We start from the raw sequence: 23,160 nt of genomic DNA on the forward strand, positions 1-23,160 counted from the left end.
ATGTGCTTGCTGGAGAGACAGAGAGACAGAGAAAGAAAGAGAGAAATCACCTTCCCCTTTTACTTTATAGGCAAGGAAACTGACACTCAGAAAAGATAAACGTTCTTAAAATTATAAAATTAGACAGTGCTAATGCCAAGATTCAAACCTGGTATTCCTGACTGTCTTAGTCCATTATTTTTCATTCCTAACAGAAATACCTGATTCTGGGTGATTTTACATAGAATACAGAGATATGTATGCAAAATCACAATTCTAATGGCTGGAAAGTCCAAAGCCCTAAGCCTACAACATGGCAGCTGAAAACACGGAGGATGGCGGGCACATGCAGAGAGGAAGAGAACCAACTTGCTTTCTCTCACTTTTATAGCAACCAGCTTTCACGAGAACCTTTCTGTATAAGACCTAAAACTTATTGGGTCATACCCAGACATCATTAGTCTGTTCCCAAGAGTGTAACCTCCACGATGCTATCACCATGAACCAATCCCTGCCCACTAGGCCTCACCACTTTTCAACATCAAATTCCAAAACATGAAACTCTGGAGGACAAACCATGATTCAATCTAGAACACTGACTAAAGAGCCCATGTGTTTAAACGCAGAACTCTGTTCATGTCAAATTGCAGAACTACAAGAGTCATAAGCATAATGCTAAAATGTTCCTCTCCTCAGCCAGGTCTGTACATCTCCTGGGTTCTAAGTATTTTGGTTAGGGTCATAGAAGGTACAACACAGAAGATCCTTGAGCCAAATATGTGCATCTTGTGCTTCTGTGTTGTTGTTTTTTCTCCCAAGAAAAATGTTTTATTCTAATTAACTCATTAAAACAGCTGGTTTAAGAAGGTCACACAGGGGTCAGCAGGTGGTATGGTGGTTGAGGCACTGGACTCCCACATGGCAGACTGTGGTTTGAGTCCCAGAGCTGGCAGCTTGCTTTCTCACTTTCTCTGTCTCTGTTTCTCTCTCTCTCTCTGCTCAAGTTAATAATAAAATAATAATAGCAAATAATATTAAATAAATAAAATAATTTTAAGAGGTTTTTGCTATAGGGCACGTGCGCTCTCCAGGCAGTCAGAGAGAGAGACAGAGAGATAGAAAGCGAGAAATCACCCCTGGGGGGATGGCCATGCTGCAATCCCTTCTCCTCCATTCTCCTCTTGGGATCTTGGAGACGCACACACATGAAACCAGCATGAGTTTTAAGCCACAGGGTCCAGGATGCGAACCGCAGTTGACTACATGGGAGTCCAGCTACATAGCCATTATGCTAACTGCTGGTCTCAATAAAATAATTTTTAATAAAGGTCACACAAACATCTGCCCTGACCCAGATTCTATATCATTTCAATGGACTTCCACACAGAAGATTTTACTCTTTCATTGCAATTATGAAGGAAGCTATTGATAACAGAAGAGGTTTAACTGATGATTTTACACTTTATAATGTCCCTATCAATTATTGGTTTACACTAAGTTAACTTGGTCATGAGAGTCGACTTTCTAGTTCTTCCATTTGAACTTCTTGTTGAGGATAACTCATTTGCAAATTTGTACTGCTTCAGCCCCTCATTGAAACCCTCACAGGGCTTAATGTCATTGGTTCTGGGCACACTCTGAAAACTGTTTATCTCATAGTGGCAAGGTCTGATCGGCTGCTTCTGCTCATGTGCTGGCTGGGTTCTCTGAGGCTCCTGGTAAGTGATGTTAGGCGTGAAGGCTCAGCTTTACTTCCTCCACTGAAGCCCCAGTGATGCCCCAGTCTGTGTCCCATAGCAGAACCTACCAGTTATTTGAACACAGCCACAGTTATTTGCACCAACCACAGTAGTTGCCATCTGGGCCAAGAGACCTGGCTGCTGTGGTGCAGCAACAGGAGAGCCAACTGTACATGTGGGGCCACTATAGGCGGCTGAGCTGCTGGCCTGCAGGCAGCTCTCATCTGACGTGCCCAGTGGCCAGAGGGACCATGCGGGAAGTGTGGCCTTGGCTTCCATGCAACCCTGCAAGCACAAGCAGCTCAACCAGAAGTCCAAAATACTGAAAATAGCCAGACAGCTTCTGCTGAGGAGTGTTTTTTGTTTTGTTTTTAAATCTTTCTTTCATTCTTCCTTTATCCACTCCTTCTTTCTTTCCTTCCTTCAACTTTGCTTCCTTCCTTTCATGAGAAAGAAATATATAGAGGTATCCTTTGACAGGGTCTCAACATGCTATGATCTGGTGCCCCTGTCCCCAAGTTTTCTAGCCAGTCAGGATCACACAGGTTCCTCCTGACCCAGAATCTGAACCCTAAACTTCCCATACTGCTAGCAGCCCCAGTCACAGTGATGCAGGTGGGAAACAGGTTCCTCCTGACCCAGAATCTGAACCCTAAACTTCCCATACTGCTCCAGTACCTGCAGCAGTATCTTCCCACCTGCATCACTGTGACTGGGGCTGCTTTCTGTTCCTTACTGGGGATTCTCCTCCAGCTCCCTTTCTGTTTTCTATTCTAATAGGTTCAGTTGCCCACTTTTGTTCTTTGTACTCAAAGATTAGACCAGTCTTTCCTAACATGTACTAGGAAACATCTATTTCCCATAACAATTATTGATGCATAATGAACAAAAGCCTATTGAATAGCTTCTGTACCTTAGGGCCTCTTTTTCTTCTCTCTGTAGATAAAATCCCCTTTAATGCTTTTTAATCTCCCCTTCCTAGGTGAAATCATCCAGCCCTGTGACTTCACATACTGTGTAAATTCTTGAATACCAAATTATATTCCAAGTTTAACCCTTCCTTGGAACACTGAACTCATTTACCCAAGTGTATGCTTGACATCTGTATTTATAGTTATTGCAGACATCTCAAATTCTTCATTTCTACCCCCTGCACTTGCTCCATCTCTCTCCTAGTCTTTCTCATACTCCTATTGATCAAATCAGAACTCCAATGCATTGATCAGGATCCAATCAGGACAGAGAGACCGCACCAGTTATTTGAACACAGATAATTTAATATAAAGAATTGCTAACTAGGTATAAAGTTGTTGACTAGATAACTGAAAAGACCAAAACACTAAGTTTTATAGAAGTAGCAGTTGAAGGAACAGCCACCAGCTCTCAGCATGGAGAACAAAAGGAAAAGATGGAGGTTCATTGGAATCAGAAGCTTTAAAGGTTGGGATTTGTAGAGCTGAAACTCAGTCATCTGAGAAGGGAGCACCAACTGGGGCTCATGTCTCTTAGAATGAAATGAGGCTGGAAGTAAGGGTTGGAAAAACTGAACTGCGTTTAACCTCTGATATGGGAAGAAAGCACTTCTACTGGGTTGAAGTAGAGGAAAAATGATCAACCCAAAGGAAATTACTAGAGGGGAAAAAAATACAAGTAGGCAATAAGGGTTATTGAGAAAAAAAATCATCAAGACTGAAATACTGAGATGGTGGGGAGCAGGGTTATGCAGCACTTCTTAGGTAGCCTCAAATGCCAAGCAGTTGAACAAATGCTTTTGGTAGCATTGGGGAAATAAACTCAAAATTAAATGAAATTCTGATTTAACAATGTGCCCTTCTAAGACTATAGCACATTTTAAGGAGTCTGTCCTCATAAATCCCCAAATAAAGAACAATCCAAGCTAGTTCTAAAACCTGACTTCTCAGCAGAGTACTTCATTACAGACCCTGGGAAGCTCAAATGGCAGGCTAATTTTTCTTCTTCCCTAAAATTGAAAACAGCTTGAGCTCTCTAAAGTCCTTGTCATCTACCAAGGCAGATGGAAACTAAAGAAGAGAATAACCTTATAACAAAATAACAGCAGGATTAGCCTATGGAGAGACAGTGAGGACTTGAAAGGATTCAACAAATACTATTTCCGCAAAAAACTGTCACCTTGAGTCTCCTTGCTTTTGTATCATGGCATCATTCTAAGGATGAATAAAGCCTTTAGGTGAGTAGAATACGGAAAAGGGGTCCAACTTCAGTGGTACATTCAGTAGCATACTACACTGCATGCTGGAAACCACAGGGCTGACCATGCATTTGGATCCTTGGGTTGACCTAAAAAATATGCCATGTGTATGTCCAAGATCCTGAGGAGTTGGAAGGCTGGAGGAAGGGGTTCCAAGGCATAAGACCTTATTGAGGGTGTTTCTCTCTATATTATCACATATGTACCCATGTAGTCTTTGTCACGAGTAAAAACACTTTAAACAAAGAATCTGGAAAAGAAGATTTAGAGTGACAGCAAGAGTTTACTTGTTACATACTTGAGCTTGAACATGTATAAAGATGTCAAATGTGAAGGTAGATTACCAAAAGTGAAATTCCATTACAATTAGTATAAAATTAAATTAGGGGTTTTAAAGATGGGTTTTACTGAACTTCATGATTTATCCAGGGGACAGTGGGGAAGGAGAATCAGCAAATTGTATGTTCTGTACCCCCCAGTCTAAACAGCTCCAATTTGTCATTTTCATATTTTAATTTTGTTTCTGAAAAAAAATCCCATTGCTTGAGAAAGACTAAGTTATAGTACTGACAGATTCATGGAGTCTTCTAATCAGAAGTGTGAACCTTTAAAGTTGGGAAAGCTTCCAGTGCAAAACAAGCCATGCCTAATGTTCCCCAAAGATCAGAATATCTGGAATTAGGGTTTTCTTTTGTGAGGTAGAGTTTTTCCTGTTATGTTTGTTAATTTCTCTATGACCTATTGACTTGATAATAGCTTTTGGTATTAGAAGGCAGAGGTTTTATTTTATTTTTTTTTTTTAGTTCATTCATCTATTTCTTCCACGAGAGAGGGAGAGACAGAGAGAGAGAAAGGAAAAGAGAGAGAGAGAGTAAGAGATGGGCAACCCTGACAAGACCTCCGTGCAGTGATGCACCCCCAGCCTCAGCCAGCCAGGATCATGGGTCATGCACACACCCAGTGTGCACAGGGAAATCTGAGGACATGAACCTAGGACCTTCTTATGTAGTCAGGACTGCTGAGTCTGCACTACCACTGTGCTACAATAGCTTGCCAAGAAAGGCAGAGATTTTTATACTAAAAAGACAGTATCAACGAAGAGATAACATTTTTAAAGAATTATTTTATTTAACTTTCCCTCCCTCCCTCCTTCCCTCCCTCCTTCCTCTCCCTCTCCTTCTCCCTCTCCCTCCCCTTCTCTCTCTCTCTCCCTTTCTTTCTTTCTTTCTTTCTTTCTTTCTTTCTTTCTTTCTTTCTTTCTTCCTTCCTTCCTTCCTTCCTTCCTTCCTTCCTTCCTTCCTTTCTTTCTTTCTTTCTTTCTTTCTTTCTTTCTTTCTTTCCTCTTTTCTCTTTTTTGTTCTTTCTCTCTCTCTCTCTCTCTCTCTCTCTCTCTCTCTCTCTCTCTCTCTCTCTCTCTCTCTCTCTCTCTCTTTTTGACCAGAGAGGAGATAGAGCAAAAGAGAATGCAAGTGAGAAAGAAAGCTACCAGGTCCAAGACTTGAACCATGGTTGTCATCTGGGAGTCCAGCATCCTTAACCACCACACCACATACGAACCCCAGAAGGAACATTTTAAAGTGATTTTGCAAATGAAATATAAACAAAATTCTAATGAGCTTGCTAATAACTCCTCTTTAACATTCTATTTTTGGTAGAAACACTTCTAGTGCTATAAAATCCACAAAGTGATATTTGTATTGTTGGTGACAGAGACTAGTTTTTGTGAGAGAGGCACCATCCAAATTATACTTCAGATCTCTACTAAGATCAAAAGGAAGAATATATGGGAATATGGAAAGAAAGTAAAGAAAGAGAAACAAAAAGAAGTAAAGAAAGTAAGAATAGAAAAGAAGGAAAGAGGAAAGGAAAGAAAGGGAGGGGAAAAGGGAAAGGGAAAAATAGACATAGCAGATAGAAATTCAGAATGGAAGATATAATTTATTTCACTAACAGTTACCACTCCATTATTCCTGTTCTTTAGTCATTTCTCCTATTGCTCAGTTCTCTGAACTGGAACATTAAAAGATAGGAGTGATGATTATGAGAATGACTAAAAAGATAAGGAAGGAGAATGAGAAATAAGTAATGTTTGTAGAAAACCATACCAACCAAATCAACTTTGCTCACAGAAAATATGATTTAGAATAGACTCAAATGATCCTAAGAAAAAGAAGGGGGAAAAAATCGAAAGACTTGGCCCCATAACACAGCAGTTGCAGACTATACAGAGGAGGCTAGATCTCACATGGCTGACCAGGCTTTGAGTCCTGGCCCTAGCAGCTTACACACTGAGCACACATGCATGTGCCCAGGATCCTGAGGGGACTGAGAACTGGAGGAAAAAGGATTGCAATGAGATCAGACCCAGGGAGCTAGTGCTTTCTCTCTCTTTCTCTCCCTCTTTGTCTTGTACATGTGCCCTCTGACCTAACAAAGAAAAAAAAATGAAAAGAAAATCCCTTGTGTAAAATTATTTTTGTCAGCTATCTATTTCAATTAGACTGAATAAAATTTTGTTTAGGTTCTGATCAGTCCTAGTTTCCATGAGCACTTTGTCAACTTTCTGCTTTATTAACCTACTCTTGGAGGAAAGAAACCGCTAAAATTAGCCTTTTTGTTATTCTCAGTATCCAGAGCATAGCAGACCCCCACAGCTAAATTAAAGTAGTTAAAAACTAATCCTGGCCTAGATATATGTTCAGAAAATATTTTCTTTAATAAATAAGAGGTACACACTAAACTAAATCTGTTTTAAGTACACAAAGCTAATACTCTTAATTTAATTAAATACTCAGATGGTGTCCATAATTATATTTATTTGATTATTCTCTTAGTAAGAGCAATGTCATGTTGGGAGAAAAGTTGTTAGTTAATTTGGTCTCTAGGAGGTTTTCTAAACCCTACTGAATTATAAAATAAAGACTAAATTTATACAAGTATTTATCAAGCACTCATCAAGTATATAGTTTTAAGCAACACTGAGCAAGGCCAGTATCATCAATATCTCATAAAGCTTCTAACTAAAGCAGAGATAGATATTAAGTAACTAATTACCTGGTTAATTGTTTGACTAAATTTGCAATGAATATTACTAGGTCAAAGTTTATGGTGTGGGAACCAGCAGTTAGTGTAATGGCTATGTCGCTGTACTCCCACGTAGTTGACCACGGTTCGCGTCCCGGACCCGGTGGCTTAAAACTCACGCTGGGCGCGTGTGCGTGCGTGCCCAAGATCCCGAGAGGAGAACGGAGGAGAAGGGATTGCGGCGTGACCATCCTCCCTGGGGGGTGATTTTTCGCTTTCTGTCTCTCTGTCTCTCTCTATCTGTCTGGCGAGCGCACGCGCCCTATAGCGAAAAAACCTCTCCAAAAAAAAAAAAAAAAGTTTATGATGCTATGAGAGTGTTATAGGTTAGAGACCAGGAACTATTCACTGAGAAAGAATTATGCTTGAACCTATATATGAAAGTTAAGGAAAAATTAACTGGGTAAATAGAGAGAGGATAGTTTCTTAGGTGGCTCTTTAAAAAACTTAAAGTGAGAAGAAGTGGAACATGCTGGTAGAACCAAATGAAGGCAGTGGCTAAACCTCAAGAGCAAGGGACAAATAGCCAAAGGACTGTCTGAAATCTGTAGGATTATAAAAGGCTGACCATGGTTACGCTTTGTTTTTCAAATTGGACCCCAAAATTATTCAGCAAAGTTCTCTTAGTAAATCCTGGGCTTGAAAATCATCAAAGCCTTCAACTTGTGACATGGCCCATAACTGGGATAGAAAGACCTATTTATTCTACATTCTTGCTCCCATCATTGATGGTTTCTTGACTTAAAACATAAAATGATGCTTAAATCTGTGTGTGTAGGGGCTGGCAGGTGGTGTGGTGGTTAAAGGTGCTGGACTCCCATATTGCCTACTGTGGTTCAAGTCTCAGACCTGGTGGTTTGCTTTCTCATTTTCCCTCTCTCTGTCTCTCTCTGGTCAAACTGGAAAATGATAGTAACAACAAATAAAGGTAAATAAAATAATTCTTTAAAAAATTGTGTCTGTGTGTATATATATATATGTATGTATATATGTATATACATATGTACATGTGTATGTATACATATATATGTATACACATACATACGTGTATACATATACATGCACATATTTTACCACACATACTCTCATTTTTTACTTATTTAAAAGTCATTAGAATAAAAATGCTGAATGGATTTACAAACATTCATTGATTCATAATTTTCAGTGACATTTCTAGAACAACAGAACAAAATGATGCAAAATATATAAACAATAAAGAAAATAAAAAAGGAGTACCAAGACTGTTTTGGAAAAAAACTGATATAGCAATATTTCTTCAGAGATAAAAAGGAACAATTTCATTCTGACAATGCGCCAAGAAGGAATAACTATGATGTCCATAAACAACACAGCCTAGAAAATATAACAGAAAAGCCAACAAGAACAAAGGGAAAAAGCTTTATGCACCTCACACTCACCCTCCACCACCCGCTCATCTACCATCCACTCTCCCCTCCTTACAGTTTCTATCACTTATACCCATCCTCTCCACCATCACATTTTCAAGTCTCTCAATCTGCCATAGCACTTGGCATACATTGAGTGGAGATATACAAAGTACATCTTTCAAAGTCTAGCTCACTTCACTCAACATTAAGTCTTCTCTATCAATCCATTTTGAGTCAAATAATAGGATCTAATTGTTTCTTATAGCTGTGGGATATCCCATACCATACATGTGCGAAAGTTTTTCAACCCAGTTATCAGTTTATGGACACTAAGGTTAGTTCCCTGTTTAGGCAATCACAACGTTGCAATAAACATGGATGGGCAAATGTCTTTCCAGTTGAGTATTTTCCTGTCACTTGGGTAAATATCAATAAGTAGGATTACTGGGTCGTATGGAAGTTCTATTTATAGGTTTTTGAGAAACTTCCATATTATTTTCCACAGAGGTGGAACCAATTGACATTCCACCAACAGTGTAAGAGAGTTCCATTTTCACCACAGCCTCACCAACACTTCTTTTTTTTTTTTTTATCTCAAGCTATTCTAACTTGGGTTAAATGGCATCTCATTTTGGTTTTAATTTGCATTTCCCTGGCCAATCAACCTGCCTCCCTCTCTCTGTCCCTCCTCCCTGCCTACCTTCCTTTCTTCCTTCCATTCTTGCCAGGGTCTAGCTCTGTCAGAATCCTCACACCTGTCTTCATAGTTGCTGGAACTAAAGGCATGTGCCACCAGGCCTGACCATAAGAGTGGGCTAGGACTCAAACCAGAACCTTCAAGTGGCCTCAGCCTGCAGGGTAGAAGTGTTTTACTATGCAGGACACTGCAGCTGGGTTTCTTTAAACAGCAGAGAGAGAATGGGAAATCAACCCCCAGGGGGATGACCATGCTGTAATGTCTTCTCCATTTTTCTCTGGGAATTTTGGGCACACACGCACACATGCCTGGTGTGAGTTTCAAGTGTCTGGGTCTGGGACTCAAACCGCCGTCAACCATGTAAGAGTCCAGTGCCTTAACCGTTATGCTACCTGCAATTGTTCTATTTCTGTGAAGAATGTTTCAGGGAATCTTGAATATGTGAATTACTTTGTGTAGAACTGACATTTTGATTATATTGATTCTTCTAATCCAAGAGCACAGGATGTCCTTCTATTTTTTTGAATCATACTTAATTGCTTTATTCAGTGTTTCATAATTTTACTTATAAAGGTCTTTTACCTCTTTTGTCAGATTTATTCCTAGGAATCTTATTTGTTTTGTAGTTATTGTAAATGGGATTGATTTCTTTAGTCTGTTCATTGTTAGTGTATAAAAATGGTATAGATTTTTATATATTGACTTTGTATTCTGCAGCTTTATGGAACTGATTCATCACATCTAGGAGTTTTTTCATGGATTTTTTTCCCTTTGAAATTTTCCATGTATATAATCATATCATCTGCTAATAAGGACAGTATAGCTTCTTCTTTTCCTATCCGAATGCCTTTTATTTTGTTCTCTTATCTGATTCCATTGGCTAGGACTGCCAGGACTATGTAAAAAGAAGTGGAGAGAGTGGGCAGTCTTGTTTTGTTTCAGTTTTTAATGGGAAAGCTTTTAACTTTTCCCCATTCAGTATGATATTCTCAGTAGGTCTGTTCATATATGGCTTTTATTATGTTAGGGAACGGCCCTTCTATTCCTATTTTGCTGAGAATCTTGATTATGAAAGGAAGTTGTAGTTTAAATATCAGACAGGTGTACTATTCTGTTGATTAGTTAGCATTGAAAAATCAACTTCACATAGGGAGAATCTACCAGGTCATCATCAGCCCATTCTTCCTCCTCATGTTTGGATATCTTTGAGACATAGTCATCATCTTCATAGCCTTTCCTCTTTCTTTTTTTAGATTATGTTAAATGTAGGTTCAGCAGAGTGACACCAATCTAACTTCTTTTCAGCACAGCAGCTTCTTCAGATCTAGGTGGTTCATACTTTTTTTTTTTTTTTTCACTAAGTTTCCTCATGCTTTTAATTGTATTTAGTAGCTGTGACTAGCAAATTCTGTTCTCTCTTGAACATCAGACTCTCTGATAAGTAAATTTCCATAATAATTCCAGCCTAGGAGGCAGCAGATAAAATAGCAGCCAGGGCAATTTAGGAAGGTATGATAAAACATAAGCATCTGTTAGTGCAGTTCTATTAAAGTCATCAGCTGTTTGTCTTAAAAATCTCTGGATTTTTCCAACATGTAATAAATCAATGAGGAAGCCCTCAAATGGTTCAAGAGGACTGTGAACAATAAGATCGAAATTAAGTTGCTGTCTAAGCATTGAATAGTAGTTCATATTCCAAAAACCTGTTCAAGGTCCTTCTTCTGTCCAAGAGGATGTTCCCAAGATTTCCAACAAATTGAGGAGTAGAGACATTGAATTCTTCCACTTTGCGGGCCAAAAATACACACGTGAGCATTATTATGGAGGGTTTATATTCCATTACTGCGTTATTCAAATTATTACGATTAAAATACATACGAGCTGTACTCACAACAGACCTTAGCGCTGTTGGCTTAATCACGGAAAAGAATAACAGTAGTCTTTTCTTACTTCTAGAATTTGCAGTGTCATTTCTTCATGAGGCTCAAGAAAGATTGGGTCATTTGGAAGAACCTTCCCGTTAGTCACCACTTCCCATTTGAATTTGCAGCTGGCGTCAGTCTGGACTCAGGCCAGCTGCTCCTCACTGGCTTGGCCTGAGGGGGCGCCAGCCGCGCGCGCGCTGACGTCACCATCGCGTGCCGAGCTAGTCAGGGGTCGCGTTTGGAGCCGACTTGAGGAGACAGGCTCTGGCTTTCGTCGCGCCCACGCCAACGACGTAGGTGTGGCAGAGGTATATTTTTTAATGATGGCTGGATTGATAAGTTTTTTCATCCTTTCGTTGGAGGAGTCAGGTAACCCTTATTGAAAGTGAAGTGACATAATCTGACAGCACTGTCCTGTAGAGGCAGTGCGGTGTTCCCTCACAAAACAAGTGTAGTCAAACCTTTGGCACAGTGAGTGAAATAAAGGCAAGGAGGTTTCCTTACTGAGGGATTTCTCAGTGCTTCTATTCTGTCTAGTCAATGCTGTTGACTAACCAACTATGCCAATTTTATGCTGAGCTCAGGGATAGAGAATGACTATGAAAGAGGGGTCAGCAGGTGGCAGAATGGTAAAGGGCGCCGGATTTCCACATGGCCAACCATAGTTTGAGTCCCAGACCTGGTGGCTTGCTTTCGCACTTTCCCTCTCTGGTCAAATTTAAATAAGTAAGTACATACATACAGACGTCCATAATAAAATAATTCTTGGGACCAGCAGTTAGCATAATGGCTATGTTGCTGGACTCCCATGTAGTCGACAATGGTTCGAGTCCCGGACCCGGTGGCTTAAAACTCACTCTGGGCGCATGTGCGTGCATGCCCAAGATCCCAAGAGGAGAATGGAGGAGAAGGGATTGCTGCATGGCCATACCCCCTGGGGGTGATTTCTCGCTTTCTGTCTCTCTGTCTCTCTCTGTCTGGCAAGCGCATGCGCCCTATAGCAAAAACCTCTCCCCCCCAAAAAAGAATCTGAAAGATAATAAAATAATTTTTAAAAATGATTATGAAAGATATGGTTTCTGACCCCATAGAGCTTTTACAATCAAGGCAACATGGATTGTGATCCTCCAAGAGGGGAAAAAATGTTTGCAGGCTTTATGAGTAGAGTGTCCTGTGGAACAATGTTTGAGAAAAGCTTGCTAGTCCTATCTAGAAGAAGCAGTACTAGATTTCTCGAAAACAGGATGAATTATATGAAAGAGTACTTTAAAAGGTGACATACAAGGCTTTGTTTCCTAGAGGACAAACCAGATGTGGTAGGATTGCCTTTTAAAATAAATGAAGCACTGTGGTCAGCAAGTGGGGTAGTGGTTGAGGTGTTGGACTCCCACATGGTGGACTATGTTTGTGGCTTCAAACTCATGTTGGGTGTATGTGTGTAGGTACCCAAAATCCCAAAAGAATGGAGAAGGGATTACAACATGGCCATCCCCTATGGGGGGGTGTGACTTTTCTACTTTCTCTCTCCTTGTCTCTCTCTGTGACCTATAACAAAAATCTATCTTAAAAAAAAATACAAATGAATGAATAAATAAATAAATAAGGCATCAGCAACACTAGAGTATGTGTGCAACAAATGTGAAATGATTACTTCTGTGAAAGCAACACCAGGGAGTTTTCAGGATGATTGTCAGGAACCCACATCTTTTGGGACCAGCAGTTAGTGTAATGGCTATGTCGCTGGACTCCCACATAGTCAACCACAGTTTGAGTCCCAGACCCGGTGATTTGAACTCACGTGCGTGCCCAAGATCCCGAGAGGAGAATGGAGAAGAGGGGATTGCGATGTGGCCATCCCCCTGGTGGGGGTGATTTCTCACTTTCTGTCTCTCTGTCTTCCAGGCGAACGCATGTGCCCTATAGCAAAAACCTCTCCAAAACAGAACAAAACAAAACAAAGCAAAAAAATAGGAACCCACATCTTTCTTCATACCACTCTAGAGACAAATCAGTTAATCTTTCTCAAGTAATTTAAATCTGATGCCAATTATACAATAATTTGACCTTGTAGCGGTGTATGTATTGATACAATTTTAATTCAAAGAAGGATATCACTTTAGGTGTAACACTATAATTAAGATAAGCATCTCTTCACTCTGAAAACAAATGTGTATTTGGATGTTGTTGACTATGTGAATCTTTGTGTATGTTTGTTTGTGTACACAGACATAGAAGTAATAAAACAATATTGTGTCCTCTAAATATCTCTAAACCATCTTCTTTGAAGGAGTTTTCCAGGAAAACAAATGCCAAAGTGGCATTGCTCAAATAATTGAGAGCAATGGGCATTTTGCTGGGGTAGAACAATGGAAAAGACTTCTTGGATTTCGTATTATTTTAGGTTCATTAAAGTTCTTCATACTTGGCTATGTCGCTGGACTCCCACATAGTCAACCACAGTTTGAGTCCCAGACCCGGTGATTTGAACTCACGTGCGTGCCCAAGATCCCGAGAGGAGAATGGAGAAGAGGGGATTGCGATGTGGCCATCCCCCTGGTGGGGGTGATTTCTCACTTTCTGTCTCTCTGTCTTCCAGGCGAACGCATGTGCCCTATAGCAAAAACCTCTCCAAAACAGAACAAAACAAAACAAAGCAAAAAAATAGGAACCCACATCTTTCTTCATACCACTCTAGAGACAAATCAGTTAATCTTTCTCAAGTAATTTAAATCTGATGCCAATTATACAATAATTTGACCTTGTAGCGGTGTATGTATTGATACAATTTTAATTCAAAGAAGGATATCACTTTAGGTGTAACACTATAATTAAGATAAGCATCTCTTCACTCTGAAAACAAATGTGTATTTGGATGTTGTTGACTATGTGAATCTTTGTGTATGTTTGTTTGTGTACACAGACATAGAAGTAATAAAACAATATTGTGTCCTCTAAATATCTCTAAACCATCTTCTTTGAAGGAGTTTTCCAGGAAAACAAATGCCAAAGTGGCATTGCTCAAATAATTGAGAGCAATGGGCATTTTGCTGGGGTAGAACAATGGAAAAGACTTCTTGGATTTCGTATTATTTTAGGTTCATTAAAGTTCTTCATACTTGGGCAGCTAGTGGTGTGATGTTTAAGGCATTTGGAGTTCACACCACTGACTGCATGGTCATGCCCCAGACCTGACAGCTTGAAAAACACACCAGGTGCTTATTCATGCAAGCCCAAAATCTCTAAAGGAGAAATGGAGAAGGGCATTGAAGTGTGCCCATCTTCCATGGGAGGATGCTTTCTCACTTCACTTCTCCAGCAAATGTGTGCACCCGCTAGCAAGGAAAAAATTTTTTTCAACGTGTTCGATGCTAGGATTTGAAATTCTTTTGTTTTTCTTTTTTTTCTAGAATGCCGTTGACCATATTCAGACAGGAGATTTGCTTATACTGGAATTAAGAGAGATGAGAAGATGACTTTCCATGCTTTCAAAACTGTGATCCCAAAGTTTTCTTTTCCAGGGACCAGGAGGTGGCATAGTAGTTAAAGTGCCGAACTCCCACATGGCCTACCATGGTTCAAGTTGCAGATTCAGTGACTTGAAGATCTCTTCAGGGGAGCTGCCAGGTGGCGTGGTGGATTAAAGCACTGGACACATGGTCAACCATGGTTCGAGTCCCGGACCTGGTGGCTTGCTTTCTCACTCTCCCTTTCTCTCTGTCTCTCTCTGGTCAAATAAAAATAATAATAATAACAAATAGAATTAAATAAACAAATAATTTTAAAAAAAATTTTTTAAAAAGAATATCTCTTCAGGTACATGTGTGTGTATATGCCCAAATTCCCAAGAGGAGAATGGAGGAGAAGGGATTGCCATGTGGCAGTCCCTCCCAGGGGGTGATTTTTTACTTTCTCTCTCTCTTTTTGTCTCTGGCAAGCACATGTGCCTGTGGCAAAAACCTAAAAACAAACAAACAAAGCCCAACATTTTCCTTTCTGATAAATTACTTTACTTCCAGGGGTTCTATTCCTTGAAGATTCTCATGATGCACAACATATTGAGTTATGGATATTGTGCTGTGATTTTACTGAGCAGGATACAAAAGATTTATTTCAGTTAAATCCATATTATTAAGACGTTATCTTGATACTTGAAAGGTACTTAGGTATACTGAGTAAATTGTTTAATCTTGTTAGTGACAAATGTTTCTTATGAGTCATTTTCCCTTAGGTGACAATGCCTTCATGATGCTAGTCAAGTCAAAGATTAAATTCATCTACTCTGGTTCCTAATCTCAAATCCACTTTTAATGGAAGTAGCATTTTCAGCTAACATGACAGGATAAATCAGGCTAGGACAAACTCTAGAGGAAAATTAATATTGAGTCAGAGCATTTCAGTACATGTCAGGCTGACACAAGTTCTGATACATGTCACTGAGTCAAAACACTCAATGAAATTTGTTGATCCTCCAGCCTCATTCATCGCCCAGTAAGTTCTGCAATTTTATTAACAATAGCCTGGTTACAACAGTGATATGAATACAAAAAACTAAATGTCATTCTTTTACCAGAAACTAAAGAACACTATCAAACAGACCCAGAAGCTAGAGGTGGTAAATCAGTAACTGACTTCTCTCCCTCTCCCTGAGAACGCTGTGCTTCCATTTATGCACATGTCAACTTCATTCTGTTTTTGTTGTTATTTGTTTTTGTAGAACAGGTTTTTTCCCTACTTCTATTTACAATTAGAGCAAGATGGCAAACTACAGTTGCAGATCTGCATAACCTTTAATTCCCCGTTCTCAACTGAATGCCAGTGTGTTTTTTTTTTGTTTGTTTGTTTGTTTGAGAGGTTTTTGCTATAGGGCATCTGCGCTCACTGGAGAGACAGAGACAGAGAGACAGAAAGTGAAAAACCACCCCCAGGGGGATGCCACGTCACAATCCCTTCTATTTCATTCTCCTCTGTGATTTGGGGCATGCACACACATGTGCACAGTGTGATTTTCAAGCCTCTGGGTCCAGGACTCATGCAACATAATCATAATGCCATCTGCTGATCCCCAACTAACTAATTAAAAAAGAAAAAAAGAAAAATAAAGGAAAACCTTGTAAATAGTAAAAAGAATACCCTAATATTAAAATTTTATATTCTATTTATTGAGGTACCCTATAAATGTTTTTCTTGAAGTTAGCCCAGAAAATGCCACCTTTGCACACATTTTTTAAAAAAGTTTTCTATAGGATGTGTGCACTTGCTAGAGAGAGACTGAGACAGAAGAAGCCAGAGAGAGGGAAATGAGAAATCACCTCCCAAAAGGAAAGGCCATGCTATATTCTCTTTTCCACCATTCTCCTCTTAAGATTTTGGGCAAGCATGTACACATGCCCACCATGTTTTTCAAGCTGCTAGGTGTGGGACTCAAACCATGCAATAGGTCATGTGGGATCTTAACTTTTACACCACTTGCTGGCCCATATTTTAATATTTATTATATTCTTTATTCTTGATAAAGAATTTTTTTTCTTTTATACATGAAATGTTAAGAAGGTAACTTAAGCTCCTTTGACTCTTCTTTTCTATTCTCTCTCTTTTTAAAAACTTTCCGGTAAGTATCTGTGGTTGCAGGTAGAAACATCTTCTAATCACTACCATACATTTAACAGGAAAGCCATATTTTCCTATCTGTGTTCTAACCCTATCCAAGCTGCTAAAGGTCCTTACTAATGGATTTTTCAAAGTAGATTTCAGTTTGTTCAGTCATTGTTCCTGTATAGAGACATATGTTTTGCATACATATTTCTATACCTAAGCAAGAGCCTTTCAGACAAGGTAACAGCACAAACCAGAAATAAAGATTGTAATGGGGGACCAGCAGATGGCATAGTGGTTACATTGCTGGACTCCCCCATGGTTGACTGTGGTTCGAGTCCTGGACTCAGTGGCTTAAAACTCAGACTGGATACGTGTGTGTGAGTGCTCAAAATCCTGAGGGGAGAAGGGGTTTTGGCATGGCCATCCCCCTTGGGTGTTGATTTCTCACTTTCTGTCTCTCCATCTCTCTCTGTCTCTCTGTCAAGCACATGCACCCTATACCAAAAATCTCTCCTCGGGGGTAAAAACAAAAGGTTGCAGTGGTACATGACATTACCCAGAGTGAGCATGAGCATAAGCTGGGAGACATAAATATGATATTTCTCTTGGTGTACACATCTTACAGGCAGTTTCAGAAAAGCTGTGTTCAAGCAGCATGGCTCTCTTACCAAAACCAGCTGCTTTACTTTATATCTAATGAAAGAAATAGTGATTTGTTTTCATATTAAAACATAAGCAAGCTAAAGACAATTGTTCAGTTCCTAAGAAATTTTTAAGGATAATTTTGGGTCTGTGTCATTTTTCTTTTTACTAACTAATTATAGGAACTAATCCACACATAAAACATACTCTTTTAGGTGTAATTTCATCAAGATTAAACAAAAATGATACTACCTGGACCCATCTAGACTTATCATTACTCACCTCCTATTGGCTTATTTTGCTTTTTCTGTTGTGATATCAAAATTAATATCATCCCACTTGAACAAAACTAAAAATGTATCTAATTCCAGGTGTTCTCATCTTAAAATGGAGATAAATCCATCAGAATGCTTAGGGAGCTACACTCACAATGCTACCACTCCCCAACAATAAACAATAAAGCTAGAAGCTGACTCTATCTGCATTATGGTGAAAGATTGAAAAATTAAAAATAGAAATAAAGTCTAAAAGAAGGTCCTGCCACTTGTCCATGAAGTAACCTTAGATGAATTTATCTTTCTTACCTCTGGTTTCCTCATCTGTAAAGTAGGAGTAATTTTGTACTCAAGAATTTGTTGGGAAAGGCAACTGAGGCTTTATAAAGTATTTTTCAGGGTGTCTGGCACAATAAAACTCTCAACCTATAGTTTTTACCTTCCTTTATCTGGCACCCTTTAAACTTCACCATTTAATCTATAATAGCTTCAAATATTAAAAGCCATCTGTGAGTCTAAAATAAAGTTCTTTGTGAGCATTAAACCTAAAAGAACCTATCATCTCGAATATAATATCTGGAATTGGATAAAATACCATAAAAAAGGCATTAAGGGATAAAAAAATACAGAATAGACAACAAATGGACTGTCCATAGAGTGTCCTAGTGGGATTATATTGATGAATAAGAGCTTAAGATAGAATAGTAGGGCCCAGCAGTTGGCATAATGGCTATGTTGCTGGACTCCCATGTAGTCGACCACGGTTTGAACCCCAGATCCTATGGCTTAAACTTATGCCAGGCACATGGGCATGCGTGCCCAAGATCCCAAGACAAGAATGGAGGAGAAGGGATTGTGGCGTAGCCATCCCCCTTTGGGGTGATTTATCACTTTCTGTCTCTCTGTCTCTGTCTTTCTGGTGAGTGCATGCATCCTAGAGCATGTTGAGGGCATGCATCCTAGAGCAAAAACCTCTCAAAAAAAAAAAAAAAAAAAAGAATCAGTATGTGCAGTCTAGTATACAGGCCATATTAATTCCACTGTAACTACAAATAAGAGAGTCACATGATACTGGAAATACTTGGTAGGCAATTAAACGAGATGGTGACAGCATGAGGTAGTAATCAAATACCATTATAGTTCAGCCCCAGCTCTGCCATTACTACTGGCTGTGTGACCTTAAGCAAGCTGCTTAGCCTCTGTGAGCTTCAATTCTTTTATCTACATAAAGAAGGATCATGTAGTAGTTTCTCATTTATGAGGTTATTGTGAGCAATAAGTGTTGTAATGAAGACATAGTATTCTGCTTAGTATCAGCTAAGTGTTAGTAGTGAATGTTCAATAAATGTTATCAATTGTCAATTGTTACTGTTCTTCATTTTTTTTTCAACACTGAGGGCAAGCCTGATTCACTCCTAATCACAGAGATTTAGCCTTCCAGTGCTCCGGAATGTGTAATAAGAATCCAATGTTTGAGTACAGAAACAAAGAAAAAAATGCTCATCTCTGATGAATCCTTCTCTTCCATTAAGCAGTCAGGAAATAATATGGTGGTATCAGTATAAGGGAGGATAATAGCTGGGTGGACAAATCTGAAGAACTATTTCTGGTTATAAAGAAACCCATAGCAACTTTTAGTTCATGCTCTGCAGTCTTTACACATGAGGTGTGAGATGAGGTGTGAGGTTTTTTTTTTTTTTTAGAGGATTTTGCTATAGAACACATGTGCTCGCCAGAGAGACAGAAAACGAGAAATTACTCCACAGGGGAAATGGTCACACCACAATCCCTTCTCCTCCATTATCCTCTTGAGATCTTGGGCACACATGCACACATGCCTGGCATGAGTTTAGGCCTCTGGATCCGGGACTTGAACTGCAGTCGACTACATGGGAGTCCAGTGACATAGCCATTACACCAACTGCTGGTCCCATGAGGTGTGTGTTTTGTGAAGCATGTTTATTTTAGCTTAATGACCAATTCTTCTAGAGCCAGACTAAGATACTTAGTTATGTACCCAGTGAGGAAGCTTTTTACTTTGTCCTATGTGATCAGCTTGCCTGACAGGTGAGATAATAGCACTTTTTCATGCCAATCTGTTTAGATATCTAGAAAAGACAGAAAGGTTAAATTTATGTTAAGTGGAAAATACTTAACCCCAAATCCAGGAGATATATCAATAGTTGCCTGTATATAAATATTTTTTTGAGGATTCCCCGTTTTTCTCTATTTTGTAGGATTATTGAATTATTGCTAGGAAGCTGTAAATTATCATTTTGCTAAAGATTGAACATCTCAGTCTCAGTTTGGAGCAGCACAAGGATTTAGTAAATAAGATGAGTGTGAGGGACCAGCAGATGGTGTAGTGCTTATATCTCTGGACTCCCACATAGTCAACCACAGTTCAAGTTCTGGACCTGGAGGCTTAAAACTCACACCGGGCACATGTGTATGTGTGTGTGTGTGTGCTTGCCCAAAAGCCCAACAGGAGAATGGAGGAAAAGGGATTGCAATATGACCATCCCCCCTAGGGAGAGGATTTCTTGCTTTCTGTTTCTCCATCTCTTTCTCTTTCTCTCTCTCTCTAGTGAGTGCACGTGCTCTTTAAAAACAACAACAACAAAAAAAACAGAAACAAAAAACAAACAAAAAACAAAAGAAACCCCTCTCTCTCTTTCTCAAGAAACAAAACAAAACAAAACAAACAAACAAAATCAACCAGTGTGATGAGTGTGATATTGGGAAAAGCATATATGAGGAAAAGGGGCCAGCAGGTGGTATGGTGGTTGAGGCAGCTGGACTTCCACATGGCTGACCATAGTTTGAGTACTAGACTTGACAGTCTGCTTTCTCAATTTCCTTCTCTCTCTGGTCCCCTCAAATGAGGGGAGCAGTCCATGGCGTAGTAGTCAAGGCAGCTGGATCCCATGTGGGTCACTGCATGGTTCAAGTCCTAGACCTGGCAATTTGAAAAACATGCAGGGTATGTGTGTGTGTGAGTTTAAAATCCCGAGAGGAGAATGGAGGAGAAGGAGTGGTAGCATGGCCATCCCCTCTGGGGAATGAGTTATCACTTTCTGTCTCTTTCTCTCCCCCAGCGATTACACTTGCCCTATAGCAAAAACTTAAAAAAAAAAGATCTCAAATGGTTAATTGTTGCTGATCCTAAACTAGATGTTTCAGTAGTCAACAACTGACAATATTTTAGTAATCTTACTCAATTTTTCAGTAGACATATATGGATATATTTGTTATTTGAGTATTACATGTATACTTATATTTACATATGTATTATTTTACACATGGGGAAGCCCACATAATATGTAATTAAATATTTTGAAATTAGTAAATTCAAATTAGAATACCTCTGGGTTGTGTACACAATATTTTAAATAATTATTTATTTAATTTTCTTTACCATTATTTTTTAAGTTGTTATAGGGCATGCACACTCAACAGAGAGAGAAAGAGAAAGAGTGAGAGAGGGAGAGAAAGTGAGAAAGTAAGCCCCCAGGTAAGGGACCTGAACCTCGGTTGGCCATATGGGAGTCCAACACCTTAACCACCACTCGACCTGCTGGCCCCCTGTACACAAATGTTTACAGCATTTTAAATTATAATTACCAAAAACTGGAAGCAACCTAAATACCCTAAAACTTTAAATTTTGCTCAAGTGGGAAAAAAAAAGTGGCACATTTGTGTAGTGGAGTACTATGCCATACAAAGGAATACAAAGGAATAAACTTGTGATATTAGGTTGTCAGGAAAGTCATGATGTATTTTTCTGTTTTTCTATGCAAAAATGCATCATGACTTTCCTGACAACCTAATACATACAACCACAGGAATGATTCTCAAAAAATTTGGCCATGTGAAACACCCCATTGAGTCAAAAGGCTATATACTTTGTGAATCGATTTATAGAACTTTCTACAATAAGCAAAACTGCAGGGATAGAAAACTAACTGATCACTGATTTCTAGGGACCAAGGAGCCTATGAGTAGGGATTACCCACAAAGGAATATGAGAAGCTCAGGAGGGTATGTTAAATATTTTTATTGTGATGGTAGTTATCCAAGTTCATGAATTCATATGCTAAAAAGGATGAATCTCATTGTATGTAAATTATATCTTAATAAAAGTTGGGAAAAAATGCTTTGCATTTAACAAAATTCTATAGGGTAATACAGCTCCTTAGACTTAGCTTTAAATAGCAAACACCTTGGGGTCAGCAGATGCCATAATGGTTACGTCACTGGACTCCCATGTAGTTGACCAAGATTCAAGCCCTGATCCCGGCTGCTTAATACTCAGGCTGGGTGCGTGTGTATTCTTGCCCAAAGTCCCAAGAGAATGGAGGAGGAGGAGGGATTGTGGCGTAGCCATCATCCCTGGGAGTAATTTCTCGCTCTCTGTTTGTTTCTCTGGGTGAGATAGCAAAGGTGAGATAGCAAAAGCGTCTTTCTAGGGCAACCTCATTGACTAAGTGAGTCCTTATTGAGTTGTGTGTGTGTGTGTTTTTAAGAGGTTCTTTTTTTAAAAAATTTTCTTTAGTTGTGGTTAACTACTGGCTAATCAGGCCTTAATTACTTTCATTTGACTTCAGGGCACAGCAACAGCCGGCTCTAGATGCCAATGTTCTCCCTCCTTCCATTTCAAGTTTACTCCACATGGCCTAGCATTTCTGGTCTGTAATGGTGGCTTCTTCTTAGCTTATCAGGTAAGTGACCCAATTCAATGCTGCCTGGGTGGCTGGGCACTTTCTTCCTTGAGACTTCCCTTTGTCTTCATTTCAGTTGTAATGGTAGGAGAAACCAAGGTTCCTCAACCGCCATACTTGTAGAGCCAAGTCAGGCTTTCAACTCTACAAACACTTCTATTTTGGCAGAAAAACTGTTGCAAAAGATCAGGTACTTTGCTGGGACTCTTCCAGAAAAATCAAAGAATGAAAGTAAAACCAGAATTAGGAATCAGGTGTATGGGAAAACTGAATCCCCAAGGTCTCCCAGTGAAAAGTGTCAGTGTTGAGTAACATAAATCAGCTTGAGAGTTAGAGTGGTAATATTCTTTTCCTTTTCTAGAATGTGAAGGCGTCTTCTCTCTCCTAGTCCACAGAAGCAGGGAAAAAAAAGAGTAAAATTTACCACTGGTCTAAGCATGAAACAGAACTGCATTACTGCATAGTTTTCTCTTTGATAGTAATTAGTCCAAATTGACATGATATAAGTGAAAAAAATATGTTATCTTGAGGACTTGATACTAAAAAATGTAAGATATCTCATTAATTTTAATTTGTATCATTGAAATGGTAGTCTTTTAGATATATTAAGTTTAAAAAAATCTAAAAATGAATTTCACCTGTTGCTGTTTGTACTTTTTAATGTGACTCTAGAAACTTCAAAATTATCTTTGTGACCTGCATTGTATTTCTATTAAATAGCACTGCTCTATGTCCTAGGTAAACAAGTTATTTCTTCATCTATAAATATTTGTAAGAATCAAAGCTAGTGTAACGTGCTGTTTGGATCATAGGGGACTTTCAAAATGTTGCCGTAATAATTAACACAAAATTATATACTTAAGGAATTATTTATATTCTGCACAA

General features: G+C 39.1%; 2 pseudogenes; both read right to left on the reverse strand.

Annotated features, from left to right (window-relative positions):
- Window positions 1-1,472: 1,472 nt before the first annotated feature.
- Window positions 1,473-8,475, reverse strand: LOC114009592 (coiled-coil-helix-coiled-coil-helix domain-containing protein 2 pseudogene; annotated as a pseudogene).
- A 1,764-nt stretch (window positions 8,476-10,239) lies between these two features.
- Window positions 10,240-11,247, reverse strand: LOC102468233 (cyclin-H pseudogene; annotated as a pseudogene).
- Between the last annotated feature and the right edge of the window lie 11,913 nt (window positions 11,248-23,160).

Source organism: Tupaia chinensis, unplaced genomic scaffold, assembly GCF_000334495.1.
Source record: "Tupaia chinensis unplaced genomic scaffold, TupChi_1.0 Scaffold000569_1, whole genome shotgun sequence".
In the NCBI taxonomy this organism is placed as follows: domain Eukaryota; kingdom Metazoa; phylum Chordata; class Mammalia; order Scandentia; family Tupaiidae; genus Tupaia; species Tupaia belangeri.